This window comes from Mauremys mutica, chromosome 6, assembly GCF_020497125.1.
Source record: "Mauremys mutica isolate MM-2020 ecotype Southern chromosome 6, ASM2049712v1, whole genome shotgun sequence".
In the NCBI taxonomy this organism is placed as follows: Eukaryota; Metazoa; Chordata; order Testudines; family Geoemydidae; genus Mauremys; species Mauremys mutica.
Window position 1 is genome coordinate 11,032,377 of NC_059077.1, and position 18,802 is coordinate 11,051,178.

Genomic DNA, 18,802 nt, shown 5'->3' on the forward strand with positions numbered 1-18,802 from the left:
TTAACCAGCACTGGGCCTGCTCAGTTCCTGGATGGCAAACCCAGATGTTCCAGGAGATGATGGTGACAATTCAGTAGGCGGCACTCTTCTCTTCGAATCGATCCTCATCCAATGTCCCTGCATAGTTGTCCAGGGTGCTGCTAATGATGCCATTTCTCAGATGAGACTTAAAACAGGGAGATGGTGGAGTAGTAAAGTGCTTCTTGGATAATTATTGAGTAGGCACCTCTGTAAAATGTGTGAGAGATCATATTAGTAGTTGTTCATGAGTGTTTGGGCTACTACGAATCTATTCATGAAAATCCAAAAGGTTCACACATTTTAGCAATGGTTAGTCACATGGGAATTCATCCTGAGGTGTACTGTTCGCTACTAGGCATGATTATATTCTGAAACTTTCACTCATCTACTCTAGAGAGGTGAATATTTATTATTAATTACTATAAATTGGCTAGCATACAGAGTAATTGTTGGGAAATAAATGGTTGAGGTGACCTTGGTTAAAGGTAAAGAAAGAGTCAAATTATTCAGTGCAAATAATATTCATTGCCAAATTTATCATTTTCTATGTTACGGTTTTGTAATATTGCACATTGGTGTAGTATACGAGCACCATTTCTTCCTTTGGTAAATCGTTCATGAGCCAAACCTGAAAATTGGTGTTCCAAAGTAGTTTTCCCAAGTAATTTATGTAACCAAACTTCAGTCTCTGGTTTGCCAGTCCCTCGGCCCTGCACCACTTCCAGCAGCTCCCATTGGCCCAGAGCAGCGATCCACAGCCAGTGAGCGTCGCGATCGGCCAGACCTGCGTATGGGGCAGGTAAACACACTGGCCTGGCCCGCCAAGGGCTTTCCCTACACAAGCGGTGACCCCTGTTTGAGAAACCCTGCTGTAGGCTGTATCTACAAAATGGGAAACTCTTCCAGAACTTTACTTCTCTGATGATTAGAAACCTTCTTCTAATATCGAGCCTAAACTTATTCATAAGAACACAAGAACGGCCACGCGGGTCAGACATATGGAACAGCTAGCCCAGTAACCTTTTGACAGTGGCCAATATCAGATGCTTCAGAGGGAAAGAAAAGAACAGCCAATCATCAAATGATCCATCCCCTGTTATCCACTCCCAGCTTCTAGCAATCAGAGGCCAGGGAAACTCAGAGAATGGGGTTTGCATCCCTGACCATCTTGGCTAATAGCCATTGATGGACCTATCCTCCAGGAACTTATCTAGTTCTTTTTTTGTACACCGTTATAGTTTTGGCCTTCAAAACATCCACTGGCATCCCGTAGCTGTTACCACTCATGAAAGACATCTTGGAGTCATTGTAGTCATTGTAGTTCTCAGAAAACATCCACTCAGTGTGCAGCGACAGTCAAAAAAGCAAACAGAACGTTGGGAATCATTAAGAAAGGGATAGATAAGACAGAAAATATCACATTGCCTCTATATAAATCCACAGTACACCCACAACTTGAATACGGCATGCAGATGTGGTTGCCCCATCTCAAAAAAGATATATTGGAAAAGGTTCAGAAAAGGGCAACAAAAAATGATTAGGGAAATGGAACGGATGCCATATGAGGACAGATTAATAAGATTGGGACTTTTCAACTTGGAAAAGAGATGACAAAGGGGGAATATGATAGAGGTCTATAAAACCATGGTGTAGAGAAAGTAAATAAGAAAGTGTTATTTACTCCTTCTAATAACACAAGAACTAGGGGTCACCAAGTGACATTAATAGGCAGCAGGTTTAAAACAAACAAAAGGAAGTATTTCACACAACACATAGTCAACCTGTGGAACTCCTTGCCAGGGGATGTTGTGAAGGTCAAGACTCTATAACAGGGTTCAAAAAAGAACTAGATAAATTCATGGCGGACAGGTCCATCAATGGCTATTAGCCAGAATGGGCAGGGATGGTGTCCATAGCCTCTGTTTGCCAGAAGCTGGGAATGGGCTTCAGGGGATGGATCACTTGATGATTACCTGTTCTGTTCTTTCCCTCAGGGGCATCTGGCATTGGCCACTGTCAGAAGACAGGATACTGGGCTAGATGGACCTCTGGTATGGCCATTCTTGTGTTCCTATGGCAACAAGGTAAAGGCATAGTTATAGCCTTCATATCTAATTTATACCCATTTGTTCTTGTGCCAACATTGTTCTATAGCTTAAATAGCTCTCCTCCCTCCCTAGTGTCCCGTGTCCTGTCCTCCCCCATGTATTTATAAAGAGAAATCTGATCCCCTCTCAGCCTTCATTTTGGTAGGCGAAACAAGCCAAGCTCTTTGAGTGGCCCTTCTCTGCACCTGTTCTAGTTCATGAGGAAGGGCCTGGGTCCTCTGCCATCAGCCTGTGACGCTAGCTGCTGCCATCACCCTGATGGAGGATTTCCTTGCCACTGAAGCACCGGTGGGTCCGACTATCTGAGCTGCCCCACCAGGGTCAGAGCGCCCTAACTCAGAAAAAAGGGGGGCCACCAGGATCGAACCACGAATTCCCTCATGGTTCCCGGACCCCTGACCCGACTAGCCGAGGTCCAGGTGTGACAGGTCCCAGCACCTCGACCAGTTCCCTGAGGGACCAACCGGAGTCCTCCCCGGGGACCAGTGGGAACACTGCCCCGGCCTGGACGCCTGGACCTTGGACCCTGTTTTTCCTGTGGGAAATATGGCCATTTACAGCAGGACTGCACTGAGATGGATTGCAGCTTTGGCCACGTTTGCACGGGAGAAGCCCGTGCCCGACGCCCACAGGCCACCAAGATCACGGTGCCAGTGGTTGTCGGGGATTACCCAGCCTTGGCCTTGATTGATTCAGGCTGTGGCCAGACGCTGATTTGCCAAAGCCTAGGCCTCCAGGCCGACCCCTGCCTGGGGACGATCCGGTTACAGTGCATGCATAGGGATGTACGACCCTACCCCAGAGCCCAAGTCCAGCTAACCATGGATGGGGTCAGCTGACTGGTGGTGGTTGGTCTGGCCCCTCGACTCGCATACCCGGTGATCCTGAGATGGGACTTGCCAGAGTTCCCAGAAGTCCTCCGCTCCAACTCTGGGGAAAGCCCCATGGTCACCCCAGTACTGGAAGAAGGCCTCCCCCCAAGGCCCAGGCAGAAGATGGGGAGAACCTGACCACAACGAACCAGGGTAAGAACCTGAGGATTCCCCTCTGGAAGCTAGGGGTTCACCCCTGCTTCACACCAATTTTTGCCGTGACCAAAGGGCTGACTCCACCCTCAGGCACATGCACGAGCAGCTGGCTGCTGTCGATGGCACCATCATTGATCCACAATGGGCGACGCAGTGGCCACACTTTGAACTGTGGTAGGAGCGCCTCTATCGGGTGGAGCGGGACCCGCGCACAGGGGAGTCCCAGACCCAACTACTCATGCCCTGATGCCACCAGCGAGCAGTAATGAAACTAGTCCAAGAGGTCCCGGCGGCCGGACACTTGGGCCAGAAGAAGACTCTGGCCCGAATACTGAAGCACTTCTTCTGGCCTGGCCTACACCAGGATGTGAGGAACTACTGTAAGTCCTGTCCGGAATGCCAGTTGGCTGCTCCCACGCAGACCCCCAAGGCCCCTCTTACCTTAGTCGAAACCCCATTTGAGCATGTGGCCATGGACCTGGTGGTCCCCCACCCAAAAAGCATTGCCGGGTTTCGGTATGTATTGGTCATGGTAGATTTTGCTACCCATTTCCCAGAGGCAGTACCCGGAGCATCATGGCCTGCACCATCGCGGGTGAGCTCGTGAAGGTCTTCGCTCACATAGGCCTGCCTTAGGAGATTCTCACCGACCAGGGCACCAACTTTACTTCCTGGCTATTGTGACAGGTGTGTGAGCACCTGGGGATCAAGCAATTGCACACCTCGGTCTACCATCCACAAACCGACGGTCTGGTCGAACGGTTTAACCAGACCCTAAAGGACATGTTACGCATGTTCCCCCCAGAAGACCTCTGCTGATGGGACCAGCTACTCCCACTGCTGCTCCTGGCGATCCAGGAGGTGCCCCAGTCCTCTACAAAGTTTTCCCCCTTGGAGCTGTTATATGGTTGCCGCCCGCGGGAGCTGCTGGACCTAATGCGGGAGACATGGGAGCAAGCCTCGTTGCCAACCCAGGGCCTCTTGAAATATGTAGTGCAGCTCCAGGAACACCTCACTCAGGCCTGGGCCCTGGCTCGGGAAAATTTGAAGGCCGCCCAAGAAGTTCAGGCCCACACCTACAACTGGGACGCATGGGCCCGCGACTTCCAGCCCGGTGATCGGGTTTTACTCCTCCTACCCTCAAGTGAGTCAAAGCCACTGGCCCGCTGGCAAGGGCCTTATAAGGTGGTCTGAAAGGTCAAGCCCATCAAGTATGAGATCAACCAGCCCGACTGGCACAAGAAAACTCAACGGTACCACATCAACCTCCTCAAACCCTGGCGGGAGCGAGAGGGACTCTTAATTAACCCTTACCCACCGGAGCCTGAGCTGGGCCCCCACGTAACACGTATGGAGGACCCCGCAGGACCCCAGCTTGGGGAGATACTGACAAGGAGCAACTTAAGCAGACCCAGTGCCTTCTACAGGCGTTCCCGCGAACTTTCACAGCCCAATGGGATACACAACCCTCGTCTATCAGACTATTCAGATGGAGTCTAGGGTGGTGATCCGGGGGGCAACCAGGCCCTTGCCACATCACATGTGGCAGGTCATTGAAGAGGTAGTACAGGCCATGCTGGACCTGGGAGTCATCGAACCATCGCCGAGCGAATGGTGCAGCCCGGTAGTACTGGTACCTAAGCCTGATGGCATGCAACAGTTCTGCATCGACTTCCGACGCATCAATGCTATCTCAAAGTTCAATGCGTATCAGATGCCCCGGGTAGATGAACTGCTGGGCCAGTTAGCAGAGGCCTGCTTCATCACCACCCTTGATCTGAGCAAGGGATACTGGCAGATCCCCCTTGATCCTGCCTCCAAGGAAAAGATCGCCTTTGCCACCCCCACGGGCCTGTATCAGTTTACTCGGATGCCCTTTGGCCTCCCTGGGGCCCCAGCAACATTTCAATGACTGATGGACCGCCTCCTTCAGCACCACCAAGACTACGCAGTCTTGGTGGTGCTTGATGATGTGGTTGTTTACAGCTGCCATTGGGAGGACTACCTAGAACGAGTAGCGGCGGTCCTCAGATCCCTGCGGGCAGCAGGGTTAACAGCCAATCCAAAGAAATGCCGCATTAGCTGGCAAGAAACTACCTATCTGGGGTATACGATCGGGAAAGGACAAGTGAAGCCCCTCGTGGGAAAGGTTCAGGCCATCGCAACCTGCCCACCGCCCACCACGAAGCACCAGGTGTGCCAGTTCCTGGGATTTGTTGGATACTATCGGCAGTTTATTCCCCAATTTGCGTCAATCGCAGCCCCCTCGACTGGACTTTTGACCAAGGACAGCCCCCGGCGGGTAGTTTGGATTCGAGAGTGCGATGACGCATTCCAGACACTCAAAGAAAGTCTTTGGCATGAACCAGTCCTATATAGTCCTGATTTCGACCGGGAGTTCATCCTCCAGATGGAGGTAGGACTTGGGGCCGTCCTGTCCCAAGAAATGGATGGGGAAGAACACCCGGTCTTATACATCAGCCGGAAGTTGTTTCCCCAGGAGAAGAACTAGGCGGTGGTGGAGAAGGAGGCCCTTGTGGTAAAGTGGGCTTGTGACGCCTTGCATTACTATGTCCTTGGAGTCCCGTTCACGTTGATCATGGACCACGCTGCGCTCCAGTGGCTGGCCTGAATGAAGGGTAATAATATGAGAATACAGAGTTGGTACCTGGCGCTACAGCCCTATGCCTTTAGGGCAGGCAAGGACCATGCTAATGCTGACTTCCTGTCCTGCCTGGGAGGTATGGAAGAGTCTGGCCCTGATGAGCGTGGGGTGCAGTGAGGCGGTCTGGTTCTCCGCTGCCCCGGAGAGGGCTGAACCCTTCTACAGTGCCTTACAGGACAAGTGGAACCTCACCATCCAGCTGGAGCTCTCAGAGGGAGGGACTTCTAGGGAACCCCCCGGGCTGCTACACTCTGCAAGAGGTGTATAGCATGCACACAGCCTTGTGTCCGATGGGGATGGATCACCCCATTTCAGGTAGCTAGCCTCAGGTAGTCCTGGCACTCAGGTGACTGTAGGGGTTGTCCTTGTGGCTGGCGCCTGCATGCTGGTTTAAAGGGGAGAAGTTCCTTGCATCATTGCTATCATTATACACCCTGGTCCTTTGCAGGTGGGCTATAGCCTAGCTCTTAAAACAAGTGGCAGGATGGGGTATCCCATACAATTCCATAAAATAAGAAAACCCTTTTGTGGAGGAACCTAAGATATTTTAGACTAACCCCCCCCCCTCCGTGTTGCATATTAAATTCCATGGGCATGCACATTTCTGAGTAAAGGCGCCACCCTGCAAACCTTTACTCACCTGTTTAGTCCTCACTCATCCTAATTGTTTTCAATATGATTACTCAGGCGAGTAACAATTGACGCCTGCGTGTAAGACCTGGACCCTCAAGGCTGTAGCAATCCCCTCCTCACCAGAAAGCAGTGTATGAGCAATCATAGCTCACAGGAGCATGGTACATGCATGCCATTATTTAAAATAAACCTCTGGGGCTGAAATGTGAAATCTCTCTGTCTGTGTGGTGGTGGGGCAGACAGAACCAATCTGATTTTCTCGTCTCCCCCTCTCTATTTCTTTTCTCTGGCTTTTCTCCCCTGCCCCCAACACTGCTGCTGTTGTGTCAGGTAGTGGCAGTGTTGAGTACATTAACCCAGCGCTGAGCATTACAGCTCCTGTGTGTGTGTGTGTGTGTGTGTGTGTTTGATCCTTCCTTTAAAACAAAACCACCACCACCAGAAAAACCTACTACTGCTGCTGCCAGTCTCCGGGAGAGAGAAAAACCAGCCCCGGCACGTAGAGAGGAAGCCATCCGCTCAGGGATCGGCTTAAACAACTCATCACCGCCCCTACCTCCTTTAAGGGAAAAAAAAACCACACTGCAGCCCCCGAGAGAGCAGAACGCAGCCCCCAGCTCCTAGCCCCGGCGTGGCAACCTCAGCCTGCCTCTCCAGGAGCGAGCCGGCCGGGCAGCAGGAGCAGTGCCCCCCCTTCCCCCCATTAAAAATGATCGTGCTCCCCCGCCGCTCCCTTTCCCCCCTCACTCTGCTCCGGGACTAGAGCCGCGGAAGGCACCCGGAGCGCGTAGGGGGAGCCATGGAGCAAGCCGCCGGCAGCTGCAGCAGCAAGCACAGAGGCAGAGAGCTTCAGCCCTGATTAAAGTGCCGCGATCAGCAAAAACCTTTCCCCACTCTCCAGCAATCCCCCTCGGCGCGCACGGGGGAAAGGGTGGGGGTGCGGGGGGGGGGGCCGTAACCAGGAGCCGCTTCGTCTCTCCCCACCGAGCAGCAGCCCTTTAAAAAGCGAGGACGAGCGCGGGAGCAGCTCCATCCATTCCAGAGCCGGGATTTTATCCGGTGCATTGATTCTCCACCCTCCCCTTCCTCCTCCTCCTCCTCCTCCTCCCCCCTCCTCTTGTCTTTCTCTCCCCCCCCTCCCCCTTTCTCCTTTTCATTTTTATTTCGGATCCTGCTAAAATGAGCCGGGACTGTGAATGTGATTGACTCCGGCTTGCCAGGCGCCATTTTCCCCCCTGCTCGATCTCTCCCTCTCTATTTATCTCTCTATCATCGCTCTCTCTATCTCCGTGCATTCCCCCCCCCCCTCTCCCTCCCCCCCGCCCTTCCCGGCCCCGATCGCTGCCCCCTCCCCCTCCGGCTCCGCTGCGTGTGCTCCCCGCATCTGACAGATGAGCACCGCCATGGCTTTGCCGCAGCACGAGCGCGAACACCTCTGGGGGCTCCGGCGAGGGATTGGAACCGGGATCTAACCCGAGAAGAGACCCCGTGGGGGGACCCGAGAGACGAAGCCCCGCTCCGGTTTGGGGGGCTATGGGTTAGTACACACGCGCCGCCGTGGAAACCTCGCTCCGGATTGCACGGGCGGGTTTGTTTGCTTTGGGCTGCATGCGAAAGTTAATGTCGGTCGCCTGCCTTCCCTCCCTCCCCCCCACCCCCCGGCGACTTTGCAATGGCGCGGGAAAGTCTTTATTTTTGTGCATTTCTATTCTGTGTGTATGTGATTCCCTCCCCCCCCCTCCCCCGCCTCCGGGGCCCCCCTTTCGGCTGGCTCGTGCTCCCGGGGTGGCTACATTTTGGAGGAGTTTGTCTCATGTATTTCATTACCCCTCCCGTGAACGCCCATCTCCCTTTCCTGGTCTGTCTGAGCCTTTCTGATGGTGGCGTGGGGTAGGTGGCAGGAGTGTGTCTGGCAGATTCCCCCCCCCCCCCTTCGTAAATTGCCGGTTAAGTGGAGCTAGAGAGTAACCTTGCTGGGGATTCCCCCCACCCCCCTTTCTTAATGCCTCTGATTTTTGTAATAGCTGTAGATGGCATGGGGTGGATTTAAATCCAGCACAGTTCTCGTAAGGACTTAAAGCCCTTGTGTGTTCGTGTTCCCTTCACACCAGCCCACTGGGTTTATGTTGACATTGAAAAGGACACGGCACTCCACGAAAGCGGCAATTTCCAGTAACAAACAAGTGTGTGTGTGTGATTTAGGGTGACCAGATGTCCCGATTTTATAGGGACAGGCCTGATTTTGGGGTCTTATTCTTATATAGGCTCCTATTGCCCCCTGTCCCGATTTTTTCACGTTTGCTGTCTGTGTGTGTTTGTGTGTGTGCAGAAAGCCAGGGGGTGGGTAATTAACAGCGCAGGATTCCCCCCTCCACACACACCTCCTGTTTGGTTCAGAAGTAAACCGCATTGTTAAGAATCCAACCCGCTCCCCCGATTATTCCTCGCCACCTCCCTGAAATAAAACCAGGGCATAGCTGGCGTTAAAGCGTCTAGGGACTGGGGCATGTAAACAGCCGGATGATGGTGGGGCAGGAAAGGACGCTGGCTTGTAAAATCAGTCTGCAGGTTAGAGAAGCTATTGTCAAATCGTGGCTGGGTGAAATTCACCCCTCCCCAAGCAGCGCCCCGGTTTGAACTGGAGATCGTGGACAAGTTTCCTTGCCTGGCAGTGGGAGATGAGACTTATTGAGCCTGAAGCTGGGCTGATGCCCCTTCACGTTGTGATGATCTCTCGTGTGTGTGTGTGTGTGTGTGTGTGTGAGAGAGAGAGAGAGAGAGAGGGAGATGTACGTGGACATGTGTGTGCGTAGCATGGCACACGCGGAACAAACAGGCCACGGCGGGACAGCCTGTTGTGTCGTCCGCAAGCGTGTGTGTGTCTGTGTCTGTGTGTATGTGTGTATTTATGTCTAAAAAGGCAGTTGAGAGAAGGATTTCCGATTCGTTTCCGCTTCAAATAAACGGCACTGATAATCTGATGGTTGGCGTCTAATGCTAAAAGGGCGATCTGCCGTAAGAAACTCTTCCCCGAAGGAGCAGCTTCTCGGCACAAGCAATTGCGCCTTCGCCGCCCCCCCCCCCGGCAGCCCCGCCACCCCCCCCCAAGTCCTCTGCGGCCAAACGTGGGCTCCGGGCCACGTGCATCGAAAGTCAAACTGGATTTGTGGGGGGCGAGGTGCTCGTGGCGATGATGGCCCTGAAAAGGACCCTGCCAAGGGAACTGACACCGCTTGTCAGTTTCAGTTCCCGCAGACAGCCTCCCCCACCCCCTGTATCTGCGACTTTGAGCTGCCGGCATTTGATCAGCCCCGGTGACGGAACCCACCCAGCCAGCCCAAAACTTCCCTTCCCCAGCTGGGCGGGAAGGTTTGATCCGCTTTGCTGAAAATCGCGTCTCTCAAGCAGGGGCAGCAGCCCCTGTCTTCAGTTCACATCTAATTGATGCTGAGGGGGTGTAAAAAAGGGGGTGGATGGGGTGTGTGTGTGTGGGGGGGGTCATATGCAGGGCGGGAGATGCGCTTGCAGGAAGAGAAAATTCAGATGCTGTCTTGAAAAGACTCCAGGTCAATTTCTCTCGTGGCGGCTGTGACAGTTCAGGGCACGCTCGCCCAGACACGTTTATCTCTCTGCCCTGATGCCTCGAGGATCTATTGCGTCTGTGCCTGCGCCTGTTTTTATATGTGTCTTAAGATAGCTGCTGACCGGGCGGCTCGCTCCCAAGTCTGAGTGCTCGCAGGGGGGTGGAGGAAGGAGATGAGGCTGTGAAACGCAGACCGGCGCAAGGGCTAGGTATGAGCGCTGGAAAAGTTCGCATAAAAAAAACAACCGATTCCGTGTGTGTTGCTTCTAGTTTATGCACCTCTCCCTCTGGTCTGTAAGGTTTTGCGGGCATCCGAGGCACAGTTGTTGCCGTTAGTGGTAATACTGTAATCTGAGCTGAGCACTGGGAGGAGTAGGTGGCAAACAAATGTACTAGGGGGACATACAAGGAGAAACAATATTTCTCTTTTGAATACTGAAAATGAAGGTGTTTCATTACCTGCTAGGAGTAAACAAGCCAGTAGACTGGGTCAGCTTGGCTAGCAGTGGTTCTGCAGTATCCAGGCTGCAATATGCCACTGGGTAGGCGGTGTGTTGCCTTATATGTACATCTGTCACATTAAAAGTGTATTCTAGGCAAGTAAAATGTTGATCCTGCTAGTCCTCTGCTGTCAGGGGAAGTCATTTGATTCCTTTCATATTGACACGAGGATTTCAGGGGTAAAGAATTGCGGGCAAATCCAATCCAGTGTTTAATATTATGGACCCAAATGGTAACAATTGATTAAACAGCCCCTGCAGACAGAGCTGACTAACTTGCTGCAGTCAACAGTAATGGTGCAACTGTCCTTCTAGCACTACAAATGATGCTACAAGTCTAGGGAAATGACTGTCTGTGACCTTATAGAAGAGAAAGGAAAGTTTTTATTTAAATGGAAACAAATACCCAAGTGGATCTCCTTCTGTGTAATCACATTCTGGTACCTTAGCCCTCAGTTCTGTTAATGCCCCCAGTCAGTAGCTATGTGGCAGTAGAGTGAGAAACAAGTTCTGCAAACAATGTAGTTGTACTTTAATCTCTGCTGTGATTGGAATAGTTATGTAAAGAGAAAAAAACACCCAGGGATTGGAGATTTCTCTTCCAGCCTCTCTTTCCTTTGACTTTTTTTTTTTAAACTTCTCAGACTCAAAATTTTAATTGAAACCAGAAATCTATTGAGAAGTAAGGGAGCCAAGAAAACCTCTGTTTTCTCTGCAACTAGGGCTGGGGAATAAATAATGTTTTGCTGATGTTATTTCAAGTTGCGTGAGCTCTTTGGTTCCTGCTAAAAAACCCCAGCCTAGATTAACACATTATCATTTGAAGAGGATGAGCTATCTGAAATAGAACGAAAGGGTGTGTTAGTTTGTGCAAAGCCATAAAGTATAGTAGGTGCTGGCAAACAAACGAAATACAGGCTTTGATTAGTAATAGTTGAGCCATTTAGTTCTATTTGATATTTATAGGGTTTCTTGGTTAAGGTTTGTTGTTTAGTATCATTTCAATTAAAACACTTAGAATGAACCCGATCCCAAATTAATCAAATTGCTATTTCCAATTAACTAAAAATAATACTGAGCATCTATTGTCCACAAATTCCTTACAATGTAAGAATATCATTTTTTCCTTCATTTATTACTTAATCCCCTTTTATAGTCTATTTCCTCCCTCCCTCTTAGCTCCTTTTCCCCTCCCCTGTCCTCTAGCCTCTCCCCCCCCCCCCTTCACACCTCTTAGGTATATATCCCAGCCTACCAACAGGGCTTTTGTTTTTCATTACAAGATTTTGGCTAATCCCAATTCCAGTGACTTTTCTGCCCTCTCAGTAGGGCTCAATTGCTCATACTTAATCTTTCCCTTCTGTTTTCTTTCCCCTTTGGACAACACCCTCCAGGACTGAAAAACTATTGCCTTGTGCTGGGAGACTTGCAATTATGCTGCAGTTTTGACTCTTGACCCAACCAATAGCAAGAGATGCTATTGTCTAATGAACCACATAACACAGTTCTGGAGTCCAAAGGATTACTGTGGTGGAACTGATATCTCTCCCAATGAATTGATGAGTGATTATCATCAGTGTACCCTCATAATCTCCCTCAGTTCCCCTTAGAATAACTACATGTCACCAGAGTTTAGCTGATCTTTGTAAGGAGAGGAATTTCAAAGACTCTTGCATCTGAGTTTGTTTTGAAGGCAAGGCAAAAAAGTTGCACAAAAGTGTGCTATAGTTTAAAATCAGTGATGTGCACCAGGGTAAAATAATATTTATGACCAGATTTTTGCAATGTGGCCTTTCTTTGTCTATACTGTATGCATGCAGAATTATGGTGCATGCAAATCCAGCAGTTAGACACACACAGGGAGGATAATGCAAATAGGTGCTCATGCAAAATCCCCACCCACACAGTTAAGGGCTGGGTGAAAACCACCTGAAAATCTAGCCTGTAGTTTTACACATTGCTCACTAGGAACCTAGGGACTGTTAGTGTATCGGCATTCTCTGTCTGGAGACATGAGTTAAAATAAATCTCAAATTGGTGTCTGGAAAAGCCCATCAGTGGAATATCAGGTGTGTGTGGATTAATGCATAAGGAGAATTTTTTGGGGGCAAGTACCCACAATGCCTTGCTGCTGGCTTTCTAGTTCTAGCCTGTCACTTTTTTCTTTCCACCTTAAAATGTCAACAGGTTGTTCTTCCCCTAAAATACCATGGAGGAAATACAATTACTCTTTTAGAAAGTTGCCATCTTATTTAGAGATGGTCCCGAGTCAGAACTCTGGAACCAGGTCTCTCTTAGTTTTGAGATGCTATCTGATCTGAAAGTGGATCCAGATTTTATGGGTTGGGCCCATTCCCCAGTTTTATTCAGACACATGGCCAAATTGCAGCTGTCATTGTTAACACAACTGCGCATAAGCCAGGCTCAAAGCTCATCTTTTCTTTTTAAGACTGAACCTTTCTCTTGACATTGCTTGAAAAGTTTGTTGTATATTCTGACCTGCTTAGAAATCTACAGGATGCTATGAAGAAGCAGAACTCCCCACCCAACATGCTGTCTGGATTCCGCAATCTCATTTAATTGGACGTGGAGAACAAAGCAAGCAACAACATTAGTTAATTTGGAGAAAAGCCTGGGAACAATCCAGCATGTCTTCCACAAGTTGGGGAAGCATGGCAAGGAGTTGGGAGAAGTGGATTCTGTTTATCATCTAGAATGTGGGGAAAAGAGACCATTTCCCCTTTTGGATTGGCGCTGGGTTTGTTTCGTATCCCAGGCCATCCAGCCAGCACAGGGGAGGATAGTGGTATAAACCACAAAAAAATAATTTGCCATTGCGGCAAGCTGTGGTAAAGTAATAGTTGGATGTTAAAACCAACCTGCTACTATTAATTTATTTGTGATTTTGTTATCTTATATCTATATCAAATGTGGAGAGAGGCCTGAACCTCTGGGCCTCAATGAATTTAACAGACTTCTGTAGAAATTAACCTGGAATCCTATTAATTTGCTAGAGAATGAAATCTTTTCTGTATACTTTTCCTATAGAATTCTATAGCAGGAATATAACAATTTTCAATACCAAGGCTATAATGTTCTATTAAATTCTTCAGTGCTTTTCCATAAGGGATCAGAGAAGTTGTGAGGCTTAATTAAGTACATTTGATAAGTGCTTTGAGGTCCTCAGATGAATAAGGCTGTTTACATGCAAAGTATTATTGTGGGTACCTATTAGTCTTAACTGGTTTCAGTTATCAACCCGTGTTTGCATATGTAACTTTCACATTTTGCATTGAACAATTTCAAGTGTTGTTTGGTTGATGGAGTTTTCTGGGGGATGGGAGGAGGGAACGGCTGAGCAAATTCCCTCCCATTGTTAGTTGCCATGTAATTGATTCAGAAAAGGTGTGGGAGTAGGGGGAAATCACCTTTGCCTTTTGAATTATTTCTAACCACACACTTTTAGACTGGGCAACAGCTGGAATTTGAACAGATAAATTAGTAGGAACGTAGTGCTTGTTGCGAACTTCTGTCTTTGCCTGGTATGAGAGAAAAAAGTTTTGATCACGAAAGTTATGACCATTTGAAAATTGCATACCAAGCATGCCCAATAGAAAATGTTGTCTGTTGATATGCCCTTAGAGATGCACTTTGCAGAAGCATTCATATGGATAAGCTTGCCTAATTTAAATATTCATAACTTTTAATACTACTGCACTGATTTTCTTCCAACTGAGCATGGCTAGCAGATCTGACTGCATCCTAAAAATCAAGATAAGTTTGAAGAAAGTTGGTTTATTCTTAATCAGGACCCTGCTAATATATATATAAAATGCGGGGCTACTAATTAATACAGACAGTCTCACTTAATGCCTATGGATGTTTCAATCAGCAATCTCTGGAACTATCTTGGTCCATATACATTTAGGGCCTAATAAAATACTTATTGAGGTTAATGGGAGGCTTTCTGATGATTTAGGATTAGATTAGGCCATTCTAAGGGTACATTCTAGTAACTTTGTACCATATTTGTACTTGGGCTGCAGTATCAATGGATTATAGCCTGCCTCTGACTAACTAGCACCTTGTAAGTTTTAAAGTGTGGCCTTCATGATATTTGCAGGTTCTGTTGTGCCTCAGCACATGGACAGTGTTAGTTACAGACCCGGGAATTTTTTTTAAGTAAAAAAACTCGGGAAATTATATGGAAGAAATGGCAGTGATGCAACTGAAAGTTGGCACAGCTAAGCACACAAATGTCAGAAAATCTGCATGTTAAAGACAAATTGATATTATTAATTTTGCCCTCGTCCATGAATATATGGAGCCAAATTCTGCCCCCAGCTTCATCTGTCAGACTTCACTGAAGACATTAGGATTACAGGGGAGTAACTAAGGGCACCGTTTGGTCTTTAACTATGGTAATGCTGGGCCTGTCTCTGCCTTGCCTTCCTCCCCAGTGGACACAGGTGTGGAGACGCAATTCAACCGGGAAATAGAAGCTTTGAGGAGTCGTGGTGCAGCGACTAGCGGAGTCTAAGCCCACCCAACCCTTTAGGTCCAAGTTTGGGTGGCTAGTGCAAGCCACCGCTGGGTTGCAATGTCAGCCCTGCTATTTTTAGTGCACCCGGCCGAGTCTTTCTCCCCACACTAGGAATCACACCCAGTTCCAATGCACCAACTCCCCTCAACTCTAATTGATGTCAATCAAAGGCCCTCTCTGCTCCAGCTCTTTAGAAGAGGATAACGAATGGAAGCAAAACTAAACTACCGCCATCTGCGTTCCGAATTAACACTTTCCTCTTGGTGTCCCAGCATATCTCAGACGCTCCTTGACACTGTAGGCTCTTCGGTGCAAGGACAGTCCTTGTATGTGTGTCGTACAGCGCCAAATACTTTGGGCCTCCAAGGTATCCAGGTGCCGAACTCTTGTTGAAATCAATGGGCGCTAAGTGCTGAAGGATCTTTGAGAATCTGGGTCATTGTCAGGGCTTTAATAACAAAACCACATTGTGATAAGCTCCCCCCCCAAAATCCAGCCTTTCATAGGCATGATCGGGTTTGAAATAAACAAAGTTTGGTCACATGAGACACTTTGGACAGCATGTAGCCAAGGTGAAGGAGGGACCCTGGATTGCAGTCTTCTTGTTGTGCATCCTTGTGCCATTGCTTCGGGGTTGTGACAAGGATACCTAGCCCAGTCATTGTGCATCCCCTATCAGATGCACACTTTTTGCCCTGAAAGAGGGAGTGCTGGCCTCCCTGGCATTTGCATCAGGAAAAACAAACAAACAAAAAAAAACCCCCAAAAACCCCCACAACCCCTTCTGCCCCCCTCAACCGCCTCCACAACCCCATTCTGCCCTCCCCCTAAAAAAAAACCAAAACCAACCCCCCCCACCGCTTCTGCCCCCCCTCAACCACCTCCACAACCCCTTCTGTCCCCCCCCAAAAGAAAAAAAAAAGTGTGGCCGCAGCTATAAATACAACCCAAACCCTCGTTAATGATTTATGCAGCGGAATCATTTTCAGCAAGTTTCTGGGTGCAGCCGGGAATGTTTGATCAGAGGGAGAGAAAGAGATTAGAGTGCTACAACGTCTGGGTGAGAATCAGGCTACTGTGTCGGATGGCCGACTTCCAAGAGCCGGGTCAGACTAGGGAAGTTCGGTAAGATGGAACTGATGGAATTGTGTGGCGTTTGTTCTCCATAGTTGGCCTCTACTTCTAGATCCTTTTCCTAAATACCTGTACATTTTCCATTTGTAGTAGCTGCGAATACTTCCAGTATAGATACTAAGGCCAGAAGAGACCACTGTGATCATCTAGGGTAAGCAGATCTCCAGTGTACCCACCTCAGGTCAGGTTGCTGCTGTCCCCCAAATAGCTTGCTGCTGTTATTATAGAAATAGCTTGGTTCCTGTGGTGGCCCGTATTACTACAGACCGCACTGTGCTCTGCATTGGACCCTGGATCATGATGTCTATTGCTACGGTGCGTTAGTCTCTGTGCAGCGGGGTCTAGGGGAGAGGCCAGTGGCCTGGGAGACAGGAGAGCTGCGTTCTGTTCCCAGCTCTGCTGCTGACTTGCTGTGTGATCTTGGGCAAAGCATTCACTTCTTGACTGGTCTAGTGTGTAAGCCGCTTGGGGCAGGGATGATCTCCCCGTGTTGGTACTGTGCCTCGCTGTGATCTCAGTCTGGCCCTCCAGTTGCGACCGTAATACAAATCAGAATATCGGGCAACACATGGTCTTCACTGGGGAGATGTGGGTCAAATTCTGCTCTTAGATGCACAGGTGTGAATCTAATGAAAGTTCATTTACCCCAGTTTTAACAGCAGCATTGGCCCACAGAGTATAAGTCAGTGTAGAATTTGCCCCTTTGTGACAGGCACTTGGGGATGGGAGAGATGTTGCTTGATGGCTTGCTAGGGGTGGTGAGGCACATCGCTCTGAGTTGGGTGGTGAGTGTGTGGGAGAAGGGAAGGATGCATTTGCAAATAATCACTAGGTTTCAATTGTGTGCATGAAAAAATATTCATGTAATTTTAAGTGCATCCCGCTTAGACACAACTAGTCTTCAACGTGCATGTGAAAATGGGGAACTCCTGCAAGCCTGTTGCTGTGCAGGCTCAGAACCCCACCTTGGGTATGGGCACCAGGGGTTGTCCTTGGATGGCATCTACCCTGACATTCACTGCTCCACACTTGTCTGTGGTTTCTGCTGTTGCAGCAGCAGCACCGTGGGCAGTATGTCTTTTGTATGGGCTTTGTGATTTATGGTGGTGTCAGTTGTTTGATCGTTCAGTTGGCCCTCCCTTCAGTGCTCCTCTGACAGGTACTTACACAGGAAGGTACCTATCTGATCGAATTATGGAGCCTCAAACCTAATTATGGAATCAAATATAATTCCATAATCTACCATTAAATCAGGGTTTCTCAAACAGGGGTCGCCACTTGTGTAGGGAAAGCCCCTGGCAGGCCGGGCCGGTGTGTTTACCTGCCCCGTCCGCAGGTCCGGCTGATAGTGGCTCCCACTGGCCGCAGATCGCTGCTCCCGGGCCAATGGGAGCTGCTGGAAGCGGCGCAGGCCGAGGGACTTACTGACCGCCGCTTCCAGCAACTCCCATTGGCCCGGAGCAGCCATCCGCGGCCAGTGGGAGCCGCGATCGGCCAGACCTGCGGACGGGGCAGGTAAACAAACTGGTCCGCCCGCCAGGGACTTTCCCTATAGAAGCGTCGACCCCTGTTTGAGAAACCCTGATTTAATGTCTCTATGTTGAAGAAACAGATACGTGCCTGTATAATTATGGATGCATGGGCCTTCATTTCTGTGTGTGTGTGTGTGTGTGTGTGTGTGTGTGTACAGCTATCTGCAGAATCACATGGTTGCAAGATACTTCTAGACAGCAGGTTACCTAGCCCATCCCCAGCCTTTCTGACGTTTGGCTGCTGAACATCGCTTTATGGGACGTCTTGATTCCTACTTGCCTTGCACTTTATTGATGAAAGGTTTGGAACAGAGTTAGATTTTAGATTGTAGGAGTCCAGTGAAAACGAGTGAAAGTTACATTTAATGTTTGTTGACCAGATGCTTGGCACAAGTAAACCAACAGAGCTCCACTGGCTTCCCTGTAGCTGTGCCTTGTCTATATCTCCTGAGGATTTGCTCCTTCATCTCTGTTTGTTTAGATATACAAAATATTTAAAGGTGCCTCTACAGGCATGTAGGAACCTTTGTTCTATATGAAAACAACCGACTAACCAGATTAAGTGTCAGACTTTGAAGAGTTGTACCAAAAGTACATCACCAAGACATCTACAGTCCCTTATTTATTGATTCCGTGGGTTGGTTTAGCTTGAAGGGACGTCTTCCTCCCCCTTGTTTCTGTGATGGAGGTGATAGCTCCAACACAGGTGAAGGGCAGAAGGATGTTTATTGTAGAATCCGCCGCAGAGATGGAAAAGAGCTGTCATGGTGCCTTTTCCAGTGCCCTGCCAGTGCTGGGTAGGTCTCTTTAGAGAGTATTGTGGCCAGAGGAGATAACTCAGGGCTTGTCTACAGGTGGATAAAAGCCCTGTGGCACAATCACAGCTGGCCCAGCTCAGATGACTCGGGCTGCTGGGCTAAAAATTGCTGGGTAAATGTTCAGGCTTGGACTGGAGACTGAGCTCTGGGACCCTCCACCCTTGCAGGGTCCCAGAGCCTGGGCTCCAGCTCACGCCCAAACGTCTACACAGCAGTTTTTCAGCCCTGGAGCCTGAG

General features: G+C 49.2%; 1 protein-coding gene across 1 annotated transcript in view; it reads left to right on the plus strand.

Annotated features, from left to right (window-relative positions):
- The first annotated feature begins 7,845 nt into the window (after nt 1–7,845).
- Nucleotides 7,846–18,802, plus strand: part of SETBP1 (SET binding protein 1) — a 323,214-nt gene continuing 312,257 nt past the window's right edge. Inside the window, exon 1 of the mRNA XM_045020887.1 lies at nt 7,846–7,992. The gene's annotated coding sequence lies outside the window, so the exon portion shown is untranslated. The remainder of the gene's footprint in view (nt 7,993–18,802) is intronic.